Source organism: Schistocerca americana, chromosome 3, assembly GCF_021461395.2.
Source record: "Schistocerca americana isolate TAMUIC-IGC-003095 chromosome 3, iqSchAmer2.1, whole genome shotgun sequence".
Lineage (NCBI taxonomy): Eukaryota > Metazoa > Arthropoda > Insecta > Orthoptera > Acrididae > Schistocerca > Schistocerca americana.
In genome coordinates, this window is record NC_060121.1 from 136,391,060 (window position 1) to 136,403,961 (window position 12,902).

The 12,902-nt window shown below is 47.0% G+C and overlaps 1 non-coding gene across 1 annotated transcript; it reads right to left on the reverse strand.

Annotated features, from left to right (window-relative positions):
• Positions 1–12,138: 12,138 nt before the first annotated feature.
• On the reverse strand, positions 12,139–12,213 carry Trnal-caa. The gene has a single exon. It is a non-coding gene; the product is annotated as a tRNA-Leu (tRNA).
• Between the last annotated feature and the right edge of the window lie 689 nt (positions 12,214–12,902).

Sequence of the window (12,902 nt, forward strand, 5' to 3'; positions counted from 1 at the left end):
GTGGCGTCAGCAACAGTGTCTATGTGAACACGTATTTTGACAGGAATTTGTCAGGTGTCAAGTATAAAAGGGATGCCGCCACCCCATGCGTGCAGGCATCTGTGCGTGGTTTGACAGCTGATGGCCACATCACTTCATGGGGACTGCCGCTAACCTTGTGTGCAGTCACGTGGACAGGGGGTGGTGGACAGTGCTTGCGTGTGTTTATTGCATTATTTTGTCAGTGGGTCTGTAGGCTGTGCTATGTGCTATTTAGACAGTTTACGAGTACTGAGCATGTCTACACATCACTGTGCTGCGTTATTTAGGAGCAATTTGCAGGTCTGTACTGAAATTATTGTGGTAAGTTAGTTGTGTGTGTCTGTAGAGCGTTATTGACGAGTAGTTTACAGGTCTGTGGGCTGTGTGGTGTGACCCCCAAGCATATGTTTTGTATCAGTGTGATAAATACACTCCATCCCTAAATAAAATGTTCCAAAATAATTACACTCCTTCGTTACTCTCTCCTGCAGCCCAGTGCGGACTGAGTCATTTTCGCGCCATTGTCCCCTACCAGACCACCATCTTGGATTATGTCACAGAAGGGATGACAATATCCTCTGGTGGCCATATTGTGTACTAGGTCAATTGGACTCTAGATCTCATGGTGAAGATACTGCCTCCAAAATAAAAATTTATGTCCAGCACAGGCAGTCATTTTCCCGCCATTTCCCCCCACCATCTTGGATTACATCACGAAATGGACGACAGCGCTCTCTGGTGGTGGTACTGTGTACTAGATCCAGACCTTGTGGTGAACACACTGTTTGCCGCCATCGTGGACAATGGTACTTGTGTCATCACTGACGTCATGGCTGGCATATTATGTCATAGAATGGACAACAGCGCCCTCTAGTGGTGGTAGTATGTACTATGTCAGTTGTAGTCCAGACCCCCTGGCGAACACACTAGATGGTGGTGCTGCCTCTAAATGGTTAAACACTGGTGCATAATTTCAACAGTTGAGAATTAGTAAGCATGTTTGCTGAGTCTCTTAGATGGATTATTATTTTAACAATTTAGGAGTTGTTTGGCTCTCTGGACATAAATGTATTGCATTATTTACAGGTGGTTTGCATGTCTGTATGCTGTGCAATGCCTTATTTTGACAGTTTACAATTAGCAGGCACGTGTACAGAGCATTATACATGAGTTTGGAGTAGTTTTCAGGTCTGTCTGCTGTGTGGTATGTCAGAGCGTGTGTTCTGTATCACTGTGATAAATATACTCCATCCCTATATAAATTGTTACAAAATATATACACTCCTTCCTCTCTCCAGCAGCCCAGTGCAGGCTGAGTACTTTTCTCACCAATCCCTGAGGTGGCGATCGAGTGACTTAGGTTAGTGGAGGTGAGCTTTGTTTCTTAGGTTGGTAGAGAAACCCCAAGTGACCTTAGGTTAGTGGAAGTAGCCCAAGTGACCTATCTTCCCACGATTTTCTTAGCTTAGTAGAGGTGTGGTGCATTATCCTGTTGGAATCTGAACTTCTCACCATTTTTCTCGGGGAGTGGAGGGGAGGTGGGTTAGCTTAGTGGAGGTTGCCCATTTGATCTATCTTCCTGCCAAAATCCAAAATTCCCGCCAAAATTAGCCATATTGAATGACGTCACTGTCACCATCTTGGATGACGTCATCGCCGCCATCTTGGATAACGGTACTTTGTGCCAGAAACCGGTTTGTCCCAAGACAGACGACGGAGCCTGCTCGCATGACCTATTGCTACACAACCAGTGCGGCCGAATGACTGCATGTATGACCGCTCGAGAAACTGCATTACACTTGCAACTGACGGTTCTTTTCTTTAAGCTGTTTATTTGTCGCCAGTAAGTTGAATAGTCGTTCAGAACATTTTACAGCCGCCACAATATTTCGTCCTTTGCATCACGTGTGATAAAATAGCTACGGTTACACCACAGTGTAATTAACAGTGTAATTGATGCTAGCTGTTTGTTCCGAATCACCAGGGTCCACCACTGTCACTATATAGACCAGAGATTAGAAGACTGTGCTATACTAGTTGACGTGTTAGATTCGTACCTGTCTCAAAGTAACACTGTCCCAAGGGCACCTCGTTACGTGTGCTTCATTTCCTACCCCATTCCTTAGATGTAACGTGCATCGAGAACTGCCTGGTGCCAGTTAATCATCTAATTAATAATTAAATTCAAATAATCTCCCACAGTGAATTACTTCAATAGTAAATATTAGCCGCCACATGTGTCTTAGCACAAGGGCATCTTTGACGTAAGCCAACTTACCGTGAAACTGTGGTTAAAAGTTATTACCAGGGCCATTCATCACCAAGAAGACGAATGTTTAACCTCCAGGCCACATCTAGCCTAGTGAGCTTGGCCTGTTTCCGTTGTCAGTAGCCCTTCATTACTGTTCAACCGTTTGAGATCCCTCTATGCTGTTCGAGCATGTATCCAATCTCAGTTGTCGTCCCACACAGTCAATGCAGAAACTTTCACCGAACTCTCTTACTTGTAGTTGTCTGCTGTTATACTATGTTCTTTTTTAATCGGCACCCCATGTTATTCCATACGCAATCAATAACACAATAACACGAGAAATCACAATAATAATAGCGTTAGTTGCGTTGAAATACGTTAATTACGTCCCGAGAAATTGGCATGCGAATTTGACGCGCCGTTATTGCACTTCCCGTGATGCAAACGTGCCCCACATGTTGCTTGTAATCGGGATGCGACACGCGCTGTACTTACCTATTGCTACGTACACTGTCAGGACATGGCCTGGGAAACATACGGATGTCCAGTCACCCATAATGAAAACAAGGATACGTTTTACTCGTCTGTGCATTACTGAAATTTTCGACAGTACTACAATGGAAATAACGGTAACGAAATATTGATAACCACGGACCAGAGTAAACAAAATAAATTGTTTTCAAAGGGTGGCACAGAGGGATACATGCTATTTTAACGTAGTTATACTTCAATTACACAACGGTACATGCGACGTAAAGGACATGTCACTGAACATCTTTAACGAATGCGACAAAATTTAACCGTTGCAGATGGTGCAACGCAGACGTGAACATACGTCTTCTCTGTAATGCACAAAATGTACGCCGCAATCGCATGCCTCGCAGCCGAAATGCTGCAAAGTATGTTCGAAAAGATTGCCATTTGCTTGGCATAACTACTGTACACGCTCCATCATGGTCCACTGACGACTGTCAGCGTTTGTGGTGTTATTGCAGCGCATGCAGCAGTTACACGGGCTTTCATGTTGGCCATTATTGTTGGGGCCTGTTGAAATACCACATCTTTCACATGCCCCAGAGAAAAATGTCCTTGGGGGTGAGGTACGGCGACTGTGCTGGAAATCCCTGAATGGGACTGCCCCGTCTCATCCATCGATGTGGGAAGTGTTGGTTTAGCGCCTGTCGTGCCACCATGGCATTATGCGCAAGGCATCCATCATTTTGATACCACATCATTGGACGCTAACGAAGGGGTAGTTCCTTCATTAGTCCAGGTAAGCTACATCTCAGGAATCGCTCTTACTGTCTCCCGTCAAGAATACCGTCAATGAAATACATGATGTGGTGACCTACAGAGCCGCACCATACACTGATGCTCCACTGACGTTGATGTTCAATCCGGCGAATCCAGTGCCGAGTGGTTCTAGGCGCTTCAGTCCGGAACTGCGCTGCTGCTACGGTCGCAGGTTCGAGTCCTGCCTCGGGCATGGATGTGTGTGGTGTCCTTAGTTAGGTTTAAGTAGTTCCAAGTCTAGAGGACTGATGATCTCCGATGTCTCATAGTGCTTAGAGCCATTTTAATTTGAACCAGTGCTGGTTTTAGCATGACCGGTACTGCATGTTTTGTAGGTTAACGTTCACATGATTTGTAAACGTGGTCTCATCGGTAAGCAGTACTCTAACGCGCAAGGTCATGGCCTTGCCGCAGAACCCGCTGACAGTATTCTAGGCGACTGTGAACGTCGTTGCCATGGAGGCGCCAAGCGATATGGGTGGTATCTATGCCTCTGCAGAATACCCATCACAACTGTTCGAGGGATTCCCATCTGTCTCCCCATTTCATTAATACTTGCTTGAAGGTCTACTGCAGCGGCCGCCAGATCAGCTACCTCTGTTGCTTCATGTGTTACGCCTCTACTCCAGATCCGTGTTCGTGAGGACAACCGCCCCGTCGCGCGTACCTTTCCAACAATATTCGTGTAGGTTGGGAGGGTCGGATGACGTCTATTGGGGTACAGCTGGTCATACACTTGTGCCGCACGTGTTCGATTTTGGTGACATTGACCGTACAGTATCATCACGTCAACCAATTCCTCATTTGTGAATACCATGTCGAATGCCTAGAACGAATGGACAGGTAAATTAATATCACAATTACGTCAGTGACGCCAATTACAGTGTACAGTACACCGGTGCCATAGACCTGTACGAACTTCCACACAGAACAATCTGTAGCGTAGTGAACTGTGCTCACACACAGCGCCGATTGCGGACCGTTCCTGTTCACAACTGCAGAGGCGCTGTAACGGGGCGGCGTACACCGGCCGCTATTGTTCCGCAGTCTGTACGTAAATATACAGGGTGGTCCATTGATCGTGACCGGGCCAAATATCTCACGACATATATACAGGGTGGTCCATTGATCGTGACCGGGCCAAATATCTCACGACATAAGCATAAAACGAAAAAACTACAAAGAACGAAACTCGTCTAGCTTGAAGGGGGAAACCAGATGGCGCTATGGTTGGCCCGCTAGATGGCGCTGCCATAGGTCAAACGGATATATGAATGTTTTAGTTGGACCTCTTTTTTTCGCGTTGTGATAGATGGCGCTGTAATAGTCACAAACATATGGCTCTCAATTTTAGACGAACAATTGGTAACAGGTAGGTTTTTTTAAATTAAAATACAGAACCTAGGTACGTTTGAACATTTTTATTTCGGTTGTTCCAATGTGATACATGTACCTTAGTGAACTTATCATTTCTGAGAACGCATGCTGTTACAGCGTGATTACCTGTCAATACCACATCGCCATTCTGTCATGCAGTGAAACATCTTGTAGTAACATCGGTAGAACATTACGCAGGAAATCAGCATACATTGCACCATTTAGATTGCCATCGATAAAATGGGGGCCAATTATCTTTCCTCCCATAATGCCGCACCATACATTAACCCGCCAAGGTCGCTGATGTTCCACTTGTCGCAGCCATCGTGGATCTTCCGTTGCCCAATAGTGCATATTATGCACGTTTACGTTACCGCTGTTGGTGAATGATGCTTCGTCGCTTAATAGAACGCGTGCAAAAAATCTGTCATCGTCCCGTAATTTCTCTCGTGCCCAGTGCCAGAACTTACACGAAGTTGAAAGTCGTCGCCAAGCAATTCCTGGTGCATAGAAATATAGTACGGGTGCAATCGATGTTGATGTAGCATTCTCAACACTGACGTTTTTGAGATTCCCGATTCTAGCGCAATTTGTCTGCTACTGATGTGCGGATTAAACGCGACAGCAGCTAAAACACCTACTTGGGCATCATCATTTGTTGCAGGTCGTGGCTGACGTTTCACGTGTGGCTGAATACTTCCTGTTTCCTTAAATAACGTAACTATCCGGTGAACGGTCCGGACATTTGGTTGATGTCGTCCAGGATACCGAGCAGCATACATAGCACACGTTCGCTGGGCATTTTGATCACAATAGCCATACGTCAACACGATATCGACCTTTTCCGCAATTGGTAAACGGTCCATTTTAACACGGGTAATGTATCACGAAGCAAATACCGTACGCACTGGCGGAATGTTACGTGATGCCACGCCCTTATACGTTTGTGGCTATTACAGAACCATCTACCACAAAGCGTAAAAAGTGGTCCAACTAAAACATTCATAATTCTTTACGTACTACACGGGTTCCTATTTAAAAAATCGCAGTTGATATCCTTTTGACCTGTGGCAGCGCCATCTAGAGGGCCAACCATAGCGCCATCTGGTTTCCCCCTTCAAGCTAGACGAGTTTCGTTCTTTGTAGATTTTTTGTTTGATGTTTATTTCGTGAGATATTTGGCCCGGTCACTATCAATGGACCACCTTGTATACAACACGCACAAGGGACACCATTATGTACACTGAAGCGCCAAAGAAACTGGTATGGACATGGAAACTTAAATACAGAGATATGTAAACAGGCTGAAAACGGTGCCGCAATGGGCAACGCCTATTTAAGACAACAGATGTCTGGCGCTGTTGTTCTCTACCTCCGGCGGTACCTCGCAATGAGTCCCGCCCTTCGATTCGTGCTTTGTCACTAATCGAAGTGTTAGGTTTGCAGGTGCCAGCCAGCCAGCCAGCCAGCCAGCCAGTCAGTCAGCCAGTCGATAGCAGCAGCGGTCCAGCCAGCCAGCCAGCCAGCCAGCCAGCCAGCAGCAGCAGCAGCAGCGGTCCGGCCAGCAACGGCGGCGGCCCCGTCTGTGGCAGCAGCAGCTGCGGCGTTCCTGCCAGCAGTCGCCAGCGACGGCAGCGTGGGACTTCGGCCCTCGTCTTCGTCCGTCTTCGTCCGTCTTCGTCCGACTTCGCCCGTCTTCGCCTGTCTTCGTTTTTCCTCCCTCGTTTTTCGTCCTGTACTGTACTAGTCCTCAGTACCCGTGGTCTAGGGATAGCGTCTTTGATTCATAATCAAAAACGTCTTCATCCCGGGTTCGATCCCCACCACTGCCTATATTTTGATAAATGATCAGCATTGGCGGCCGAAGACTTCCGGCATAAGAAGTCAGCCTCATTCAGCCAACGGCCTTGTCAAAGAGGGTGGAGGAGCGGATAGAGGTTCAGGGCACTCTCTTGTCATACGGGTGGGAAATTGCCCCTAAAGGCGGACGAATCAGCAATGATCAACGACATGAGGATGCAGGAGGCAATGGAAACCACTGCATTAAAGACACGTAACGTGTATCCACAGGACATGTGGCCTGTAATTGAAGAAGTGTCATGATGATCTCTCCATTGGCAAAAGATTCCGGAATAGTCCCCCATTCGGATCTCCGGGAGGGGACTGCCAAGGGGGAGGTTACCATGAGAAAAAGATTGAATAATAAACGAAAGGAGGTTAGAGGGACCACCCCTTGGGCGAAACGATAAAATACCTGACGGCTTACCAGAGAGGACATTATCATCGTTGATAAAGAACGTCCGTCCTCAGAGACCAAAAACGGGAAAAGTTAACGTAATATTGGTAAACTGCAGGAGTATCCAGGGCAAGGTTCCTGAATTAGTATCTCTTATTGAAGGAAATAGTGCGCATATAGTATTAGGAACGGAAAGTTGGTTAAAACCGGAAGTGAACAGTAACGAAATCCTAGACACAGAATGGAATATATACCGCAAGGATAGTATAAACGCCAATGGTGGAGGAGTATTTATAGCAGTAAAGAATTCAATAATATCCAGTGAAGTTATTAGCGAATGCGAATGTGAAATAATCTGGGTTAAGTTAAGTATCAAAGGTGGGTCAGATATGATAGTCGGATGCTTCTATAAACCACCTGCATCAGCAACCGTAGTAGTTGAGCGCCTCAGAGAGAACCTGCAGAACGTCGTGAAGAAGTTTCGTGATCATACTATTGTAATAGGGGGAGACTTCAATCTACCAGGTATAGAATGGGATAGTCACACAATCAGAACTGGAGCCAGGGACAGAGACTCTTGTGACATTATCCTGACTGCCTTGTCCGAGAATTACTTCGAGCAGATAGTTAGAGAACCAACTCGTGAAGCTAACGTTTTAGACCTCATAGCAACAAATAGACCGGAACTTTTCGACTCCGTGAATGTAGAAGAGGGTATCAGTGATCATAAGTCAGTGGTTGCATCAATGACTACAAGTGTAATAAGAAATGCCAAGAAAGGAAGGAAAATATATTTGCTTAACAAGAGTGATAGGGCACAAATCGCAGAATATCTGAGTGACCACCATCAAACGTTCATTTCTGAGGAAGAGGATGTGGAACAAAAATGGAAAAAATTCAGAAACATCGTCCAGTACGCCTTAGATAAGTTCGTACCGACTAAGGTCCAAAGCGAGGGGAAAGATCCACCGTGGTATAACAATCATGTACGAAAGGTACTACGGAAACAAAGAAAGCTTCATCATAGGTTTAAGAGTAGTCGAATCATAGCTGATAAGGAAAAGCTGAACGAAGCGAAAAAGAGCGTAAAGAGAGCAATGAGAGAAGCATTCAACGAATTCGAACATAAAACATTGGCAAACAATCTAAACAAGAACCCTAAAAAGTTTTGGTCATATGTAAAATCGGTAAGCGGATCTAAATCCCCTATTCAGTCACTCGTTGACCACGATGGCACCGAAACAGAGGACGACCGAAGAAAGGCAGAAATACTGAATTCAGTGTTCCGAAACTGTTTCACTGCGGAAAATCGTAACACGGTCCCTGACTTCAGCCGTCGCACGGACGCCAAAATGGAAAATATTGAAATAAACGATATCGGAATTGAAAAACAACTGCTATCACTTAGTAGCGGAAAAACATCCGGACCAGACGAGATACCCTTAAGATTCTACAGTGATTATGCTAAAGAACTTGCCCCCTTTCTATCAGCAATTTATCGTAGATCGCTGGAAGAACGTAAAGTACCTAGCGACTGGAAGAAAGCGCAGGTCGTTCCCATTTTCAAGAAGGGTCATAAATCAGATGCGAATAATTATAGGCCTATTTCACTTACGTCAATCTGTTGTAGAATAATGGAACATGTTTTGTGTTCTCGTATTATGACGTTCTTAGATAATACAAATCTCCTTCATCATAACCAACATGGATTCCGCAAACAGAGATCATGTGAAACTCAGCTCGCCCTATTTGCCCAAGAAATTCACAGTGCCGTAGACACTGGCGAGCAGATTGATGCCGTATTCCTGGACTTCAGGAAGGCATTTGATACGGTTCCGCACTTACGTTTAGTGAAAAAAATACGAGCTTACGGAATATCGGACCAGGTTTGTGATTGGATTCAGGATTTCCTAGAAGAAAGAACACAACATGTCATTCTTAACGGTTCAAAATCTGCAGATGTAGAGGTAATTTCGGGAGTACCGCAGGGAAGCGTGATAGGACCTTTATTGTTTACAATATACGTAAATGACTTAGTTGACAACATCGGTAGCTCCGTGAGGCTATTTGCAGATGACACGGTTGTCTACAAGAAAGTAGCAACATCAGAAGACTCGTACGTACTCCAGGAGGACCTGCAGAGGATTAATGCATGGTGCGACAGCTGGCAGCTTTCCCTAAACGTAGATAAATGTAATATAATGCGCATACATAGGGGCAGAAATCCATTCCAGTACGATTATGCCATAGGTGGTAAATCATTGGAAGCGGTAACGACCGTAAAATACTTAGGAGTTACTATCCGGAGCGATCTGAAGTGGAATGATCACATAAAACAAATAGTGGGAAAAGCAGGCGCCAGGTTGAGATTCATAGGAAGAATTCTAAGAAAATGTGACTCATCGACGAAAGAAGTAGCTTACAAAACGCTTGTTCGTCCGATTCTTGAGTATTGCTCATCAGTATGGGACCCTTACCAGGTTGGATTAATAGAAGAGATAGACATGATCCAGCGAAAAGCAGCGCGATTCGTCATGGGGACATTTAGTCAGCGCGAGAGCGTTACGGAGATGCTGAACAAGCTCCAGTGGCGGACACTTCAAGAAAGGCGTTACGCAATACGGAGAGGTTTATTGTCGAAATTACGAGAGAGCACATTCCGGGAAGAGATGGGCAACATATTACTACCGCCCACATATATCTCGCGTAATGATCACAACGAAAAGATCCGAGAAATTAGAGCAAATACGGAGACTTACAAGCAGTCGTTCTTCCCACGCACAATTCGTGAATGGAACAGGGAAGGGGGGATCAGATAGTGGTACAATAAGTACCCTCCGCCACACACCGTAAGGTGGCTCGCGGAGTATAGATGTAGATGTAGATGTAGATGAAAGGATAACGTTCTACGAGTCGGGGCGTGGAATGTCAGAAGCTTGAACGTGGTAGGGAAACTAGAAAATCTGAAAAGGGAAATGAAAAGGCTCAATCTACACTCCTGGAAATGGAAAAAAGAACACATTGACACCGGTGTGTCAGACCCACCATACTTGCTCCGGACACTGCGAGAGGGCTGTACAAGCAATGATCACACGCACGGCACAGCGGACACACCAGGAACCACGGTGTTGGCCGTCAAATGGCGCTAGCTGCGCAGCATTTGTGCACCGCCGCCGTCAGTGTCAGCCAGTTTGCCGTGGCATACGGAGCTCCATCGCAGTCTTTAACACTGGTAGCATGCCGCGACAGCATGGACGTGAACCGTATGTGCAGCTGACGGACTTTGAGCGAGGGCGTATAGTGGGCATGCGGGAGGCCGGGTGGAAGTACCGCCGAATTGCTCAACACGTGGGGCGTGAGGTCTCCACAGCACATCGATGTTGTCGCCAGTGGTCGGCGGAAGGTGCACGTGCCCGTCGACCTGGGACCGGACCGCAGCGACGCACGGATGCACGCCAAGACCGTAGGATCCTACGCAGTGCCGTAGGGGACCGCACCGCCACTTCCCAGCAAATTAGGGACACTGTTGCTCCTGGGGTATCGGCGAGGACCATTCGCAACCGTCTCCATGAAGCTGGGCTACGGTCCCGCACACCGTTAGGCCGTCTTCCGCTCACGCCCCAACATCGTGCAGCCCGCCTCCAGTGGTGTCGCGACAGGCGTGAATGGAGGGACGAATGGAGACGTGTCGTCTACAGCGATGAGAGTCGCTTCTGCCTTGGTGCCAATGATGGTCGTATGCGTGTTTGGCGCCGTGCAGGTGAGCGCCACAATCAGGACTGCATACGACCTAGGCACACAGGGCCAACGCCCGGCATCATGGTGTGGGGAGCGATCTCCTACACTGGCCGTACACCACTGGTGATCGTCGAGGGGACACTGAATAGTGCACGGTACATCCAAACCGTCATCGAACCCATCGTTCTACCATTCCTAGACCGGCAAGGGAACTTGCTGTTCCAACAGAACAATGCACGTCCGCATGTATCCGGTGCCACCCAACGTGCTCTAGAAGGTCTAAGTCAACTACCCTGGCCAGCACGATCTCCGGATCTGTCCCCCATTGAGCATGTTTGGGACTGGATGAAGCGTCGTCTCACGCGGTCTGCACGTCCAGCACGAACGCTGGTCCAACTGAGGCGCCAGGTGGAAATGGCATGGCAAGCCGTTCCACAGGACTACATCCAGCATCTCTACGATCGTCTCCATGGGAGAATAGCAGCCTGCATTGCTGCGAAAGGTGGATATACACTGTACTAGTGCCGACATTGTGCATGCTCTGTTGCCTGTGTCTATGTGCCTGTAGTTCTGTCAGTGTGATCATGTGATGTATCTGACCCCAGGAATGTGTCAATAAAGTTTCCCCTTCCTGGGACAATGAATTCACGGTGTTCTTATTTCAATTTCCAGGAGTGTAGATATAGTAGGGGTCAGTGAAGTGAAGTGGAAGGAAGACAACGATTTCTGGTCAGATGAGTACCGGGTAATATCAACAGCAGCAGAAAATGGTATAACAGGTGTAGGAAGGTAGGGCAGAGGGTGTGTTACTGTGAACAGTTCAGTGACCGGGTTGTTCAAATCAGAATCGACAGCAGACCAACACCGACAACGATAGTTCAGGTATACATGCCGACGTCACAAGCTGAAGATGAACAGATAGAGAAAGTGTATGAGGATATTGGAAGGGTAATGCAGTATGTAAAGGGGGACGAAAATCTAATAGTCATGAGCGACTGGAATGCAGTTGTAGGGGAAGGAGTAGAAGAAGAGGTTACAGGAGAATATGGGCTTGGGACAAGGAATGACAGAGGAGAAAGACTAATTGAGTTCTGTAACAAGTTTCAGCTAGTAATAGCGAATACCCTGTTCAAGAATCACAAAAGGAGGAGGTATACTTGGAAAAGGCCGGAAGATACGGGAGTGTGCGCTGATACGAAACTTCCTGGCAGATTAAAACTGTGTGCTCGACCGAGACTCGAACTCGGGACCTTTGCCTTTTGCGGGCAAGTGCTCTACCAACTGAGCTACCGAAGCACGACTCACGCCCGGTACTCACAGCTTTACTTCTGCCAGTACCTCGTCTCCTACCTTCCAAACTTTACAGAAGCTCTCCTGCGAACCTTGCAGAACTAGCACTCCTGAAAGAAAGGATATTGCGGAGACATGGCTTAGCCACAGCCTGGGGGATGTTTCCAGAATGAGATTTTCACTCTGCAGCGGAGTGTGCGCTGATATGAAACTTCCTGGCAGATTAAAACTCTGTGCCCGACCGAGACTCGAACTCGGGACCTTTGCTTTTCGCGGGCAAGTGCTCTACCAACTGAGCTACCGAAGCACGACTCACGCCCGGTACTCACAGCATTACTTCTGCCAGTACCTCGTCTCCTACCTTCCAAGCTTTACAGAAGCTCTCCTGCGAACCTTGCAGAACTAGCACTCCTGAAAGAAAGGATATTGCGGAGACATGGCTTAGCCACAGCCTGGGGGATGTTTCCAGAATGAGATTTTCACTCTGCAGCGGAGTGTGCGCTGATATGAAACTTCCTGGCAGATTAAAACTGTGTGCCCGACCGAGTTAAGGAATTCTGCTACCTAGGCAGTAAAATAACCAATGACGGACGGAGCAAGGAGGACATCAAAAGCAGACTCGCTATGGCGAAAAAGGCATTTCTGGCCAAGAGAAGTCTACTAATATCAAATACCGGCCTTAATTTGAGGATGAAA